The following is a 5,000-nucleotide window of genomic DNA, read 5'->3' as shown; positions in this document are numbered from 1 at the left end:
CAGACAGACAGCACACTGGAGGTTAAGTCATTCACTAAATAGGGAGCAAGGGAGCATCCTATAACTCTCCTATAACTGTTCTGAGACCAGTGCAGACAGACAGCACACTGGAGGTTAAGTCATTCACTAAATAGGGAGCAAGGGAGCATCCTATAACTCTCCTATAACTGTTCTGAGACCAGTGCAGACAGACAGCACACTGGAGGTTAAGTCATTCACTACTTAGGGAGCAAGGGAGCATCCTATAGCTCTCCTATAACTGTTCTGAGACCAGTGCAGACAGACAGCACACTGGAGGTTAAGTCATTCACTACATAGGGAGCAAGGGAGCATCCTATAGCTCTCCTATAACTGTTCTGAGACCAGTGCAGACAGACAGCACACTGGAGGTTAAGTCATTCACTAAATAGGGAGCAAGGGAGCATCCTATAGCTCTCCTATAACTGTTCTGAGACCAGTGCAGACAGACAGCACACTGGAGGTTAAGTCATTCACTAAATAGGGAGCAAGGGAGCATCCTATAGCTCTCCTATAACTGTTCTGAGACCAGTGCAGACAGACAGCACACTGGAGGTTAAGTCATTCACTAAATAGGGAGCAAGGGAGCATCCTATAACTCTCCTATAACTGTTCTGAGACCAGTGCAGACAGACAGCACACTGGAGGTTAAGTCATTCACTAAATAGGGAGCAAGGGAGCATCCTATAGCTCTCCTATAACTGTTCTGAGACCAGTGCAGACAGACAGCACACTGGAGGTTAAGTCATTCACTAAATAGGGAGCAAGGGAGCATCCTATAACTCTCCTATAACTGTTCTGAGACCAGTGCAGACAGACATCACACTGGAGGTTAAGTCATTCACTACATAGGGAGCAAGGGAGCATCCTATAGCTCTCCTATAACTGTTCTGAGACCAGTGCAGACAGACATCACACTGGAGGTTAAGTCATTCACTAAATAGGGAGCAAGGGAGCATCCTATAACTCTCCTATAACTGTTCTGAGACCAGTGCAGACAGACAGCACACTGGAGGTTAAGTCATTCACTACATAGGGAGCAAGGGAGCATCCTATAACACTCCTATAACTGTTCTGAGACCAGTGCAGACAGACAGCACACTGGAGGTTAAGTCATTCACTACATAGGGAGCAAGGGAGCATCCTATAACTCTCCTATAACTGTTCTGAGACCAGTGCAGACAGACAGCACACTGGAGGTTAAGTCATTCACTACATAGGGAGCAAGGGAGCACCCTATAACTCTCCTATAACTGTTCTGAGACCAGTGCAGACAGACAGCACACTGGAGGTTAAGTCATTCACTAAATAGGGAGCAAGGGAGCATCCTATAACTCTCCTATAACTGTTCTGAGACCAGTGCAGACAGACAGCACACTGGAGGTTAAGTCATTCACTAAATAGGGAGCAAAGGAGCATCCTATAACTCTCCTATAACTGTTCTGAGACCAGTGCAGACAGACAGCACACTGGAGGTTAAGTCATTCACTACATAGGGAGCAAGGGAGCATCCTATAACTCTCCTATAACTGTTCTGAGACCAGTGCAGACAGACAGCACACTGGAGGTTAAGTCATTCACTAAATGGGGAGCAAGGGAGCATCCTATAACTCTCCTATAACTGTTCTGAGACCAGTGCAGACAGACAGCACACTGGAGGTTAAGTCATTCACTACATAGGGAGCAAGGGAGCATCCTATAGCTCTCCTATAACTGTTCTGAGACCAGTGCAGACAGACAGCACACTGGAGGTTAAGTCATTCACTACATAGGGAGCAAGGGAGCATCCTATATCTCTCCTATAACTGTTCTGAGACCAGTGCAGACAGACAGCACACTGGAGGTTAAGTCATTCACGACATAGGGAGCAAGGGAGCATCCTATAACTCTCCTATAACTGTTCTGAGACCAGTGCAGACAGACAGCACACTGGAGGTTAAGTCATTCACTACATAGGGAGCAAGAGAGCACCCTATAACTCTCCTATAACTGTTCTGAGACCAGTGCAGACAGACAGCACACTGGAGGTTAAGTCATTCACTACATAGGGAGCAAGGGAGCATCCTATAACTCTCCTATAACTGTTCTGAGACCAGTGCAGACAGACAGCACACTGGAGGTTAAGTCATTCACTACATAGGGAGCAAGGGAGCATCCTATAGCTCTCCTATAACTGTTCTGAGACCAGTGCAGACAGACAGCACACTGGAGGTTAAGTCATTCACTACATAGGGAGCAAGGGAGCATCCTATATCTCTCCTATAACTGTTCTGAGACCAGTGCAGACAGACAGCACACTGGAGGTTAAGTCATTCACGACATAGGGAGCAAGGAGCATCCTATAACTCTCCTATAACTGTTCTGAGACCAGTGCAGACAGACAGCACACTGGAGGTTAAGTCATTCACTACATAGGGAGCAAGAGAGCACCCTATAACTCTCCTATAACTGTTCTGAGACCAGTGCAGACAGACAGCACACTGGAGGTTAAGTCATTCACTACATAGGGAGCAAGGGAGCATCCTATAACTCTCCTATAACTGTTCTGAGACCAGTGCAGACAGACAGCACACTGGAGGTTAAGTCATTCACTACATAGGGAGCAAGGGAGCATCCTATAACTCTCCTATAACTGTTCTGAGACCAGTGCAGACAGACAGCACACTGGAGTCATTCACTACATAGGGAGCAAGGGAGCATCCTATAACTCTCCTATAACTGTTCTGAGACCAGTGCAGACAGACAGCACACTGGAGTCATTCACTACATAGGGAGCAAGGGAGCATCCTATAACTCGCTATGCAGCATTCAATTCAAACTTCAGATCAAAAGTTCAGTTTCAGTCGGCAGATGATGTTTGGATCACTCAACATGTTTGGCAAATATGGGACAATGATCATCAGTACATACATTCAGAATGTATAATGTATCATTTTATTTGAACATGGTTATATGATTGGATGATGCTGGACATTCATTTTAATCAGAATTAATTTAGCATTTCTGATGTAATGTCTGAAACGTCCCAAAAACATGAATAACCAACACTTCTGCAAACTTAAACAATTTGATAAAAAAAAAAATCTGACTTTTTATAACTTGGTACTATTTAAAATGACCCGCTGTCAACATATGTGAGCATCAATTTTTAGGAAAATTTTTTGTCAAAAAAAAAAAACCTCTCTCTCTCTCTCTCTATATATATATATATATATATTTTTTTTTTTTGCACGTTTCTTAGGGTCTACTATTACAAGTAAAAAAGGAGAATGGAAAATGCGCACAGCAGACACAACTCTCAAGAGGTTAATTGTGTGTATTTAGGATATATAAAATGTCAGCTATGAAATTACCCTTAGCAAGACAAAAGTGTCTGAGATTTTATATAAAAAAATTTAAGAAATGTCATTTCTATCAGGACGATTCGCAGACTTGAGTGAAATTTAAGATGGCATTTATTTGATGAATATAAAACAGAAAAGTAATGTCTCTCTTTGGCGTAAGCCCCGTCTGGCGGTCCGAAGAAGTTGTACTCGGAACCGTCATATCCTGCCGGAGATAGGAGGCAGGGGCGAGGAGAATACCCCCCGTGCAGGACGGGACTCAACAGGTGGCGGTGGGGTGGAGGAGGTTGCCGTGATAGACACTGAACACAATACAGAATTTGAGATGTGCTGGAAATGTTCATGACTTTAAGAAAAAAGGACATAAATCCTATTGACTGCTGCACATTGTCAGTACACAAATGTGAAGGAAAAATAAAATTGTGTGTGAAAAAAATTCATTCATAGAAGTCCACAGTGCTAAAAGTGTCAGAAATGGACCCTCACGTGATCAGAAATGTTGCCAAAATGTAAATGACATCTAAACGATTTGGAGTAGAAACGTTGAGACTTTCATTTTTACTGTAGTGCATAAAACTCTAAATGTGTTCTTGGGTCAAAGTGACCATATACAGAATATAAACCCCAAAGTTATTTTGATTATAGACTCAGTAAAGGAGTGTCAACTGTATTTAGCTGCAGTGTGCATGTGGACGTAGCGCACTTTACATGACTCCAGGAATATTTCACTCTTTCTTCCGCTCTGGAGTGTCTCAGAGGGAATGAATCGCTCATAATGAGTTGCAGGAAATGTGAAAGAGTGAGAAAGAAAGAGATCTGGTGGGTGCAAAAGGAGAGGAGAGACAGAATTCAAGACAGAGAGAGAGAGATAGAATATGAATGAGTTCTCGGCGCCCTCATCCTAAAACCGCTCGCATAATCCGTAACTCAGAGAAAGCCTGAAAGAGAAAGAGACAGAATATTTAGAGTTTTAGTTCCAATTATTATTATTATTATTATTATTATATTTCTTCAAAATTGCCAACATGTTTATAGATTGAACCAACACATAGATCTTTGCACTAAAAGTATCCAAGATAAAGTTCTTTGTGTTTTTAGTGTGTACATCAAAGAACATCCTGAGGTCTGATAAATCAAGGACACGTCACACTACAGCCAGTCAGGCAGCTCCGCTCAAACCAGAGCACTTTAGTACACTGTAACCCACAGCGGAAACCTTGAACATCATCTGAAGAGTGCTGGAGTCAGAGCATGCGGTAAAGAGAGATGGAGGGAAGCATAAAGAGAAGGAAAAATTTCACAGGCAGGGAAAAGAGAAAGCAAGAAAAAAAAAGTGTGAGAGATAGATGAGGGTTGGCCCAAGGTACAGGACGATGTTGTGAATATTTGATGCTGATAGATCCATACTCACTCCAGCGGAACAAACTAGATTGGAGCTCGACAGTAACACACACACACACACATACTCACACACAGACACACACACACACTCACACACAGACACACTCACACACAGACACACACACACACTCACACAGACACGCACGCACGCACACACACACACTCACACAGACACACACACACATAGACACACACACACACATACACACACACAGACACACACTCACACAGACACAC

The 5,000-nt window shown here is 43.2% G+C and overlaps 1 long non-coding RNA gene and 1 pseudogene across 1 annotated transcript in view; both read left to right on the top strand.

The window, feature by feature from the left end:
- The window catches only part of LOC127627408 (uncharacterized), a 1,800-nt gene extending 1,008 nt beyond the window's left edge, over positions 1–792 (top strand). The window contains exon 3 of the long non-coding RNA XR_007968545.1: positions 390–792. This is a non-coding gene — a long non-coding RNA (uncharacterized LOC127627408). The remainder of the gene's footprint in view (positions 1–389) is intronic.
- LOC127627407 (netrin-G2-like) overlaps positions 1–5,000 on the top strand; it is a 96,043-nt pseudogene that overhangs the window by 44,592 nt on the left and 46,451 nt on the right.

The sequence above is a fragment of the Xyrauchen texanus genome, chromosome 34 (genome assembly GCF_025860055.1).
Source record: "Xyrauchen texanus isolate HMW12.3.18 chromosome 34, RBS_HiC_50CHRs, whole genome shotgun sequence".
Lineage (NCBI taxonomy): Eukaryota > Metazoa > Chordata > Actinopteri > Cypriniformes > Catostomidae > Xyrauchen > Xyrauchen texanus.
Note: the sequence above shows the minus strand (reverse complement) of the source record. Positions and strands in the feature narration are given on the sequence as shown.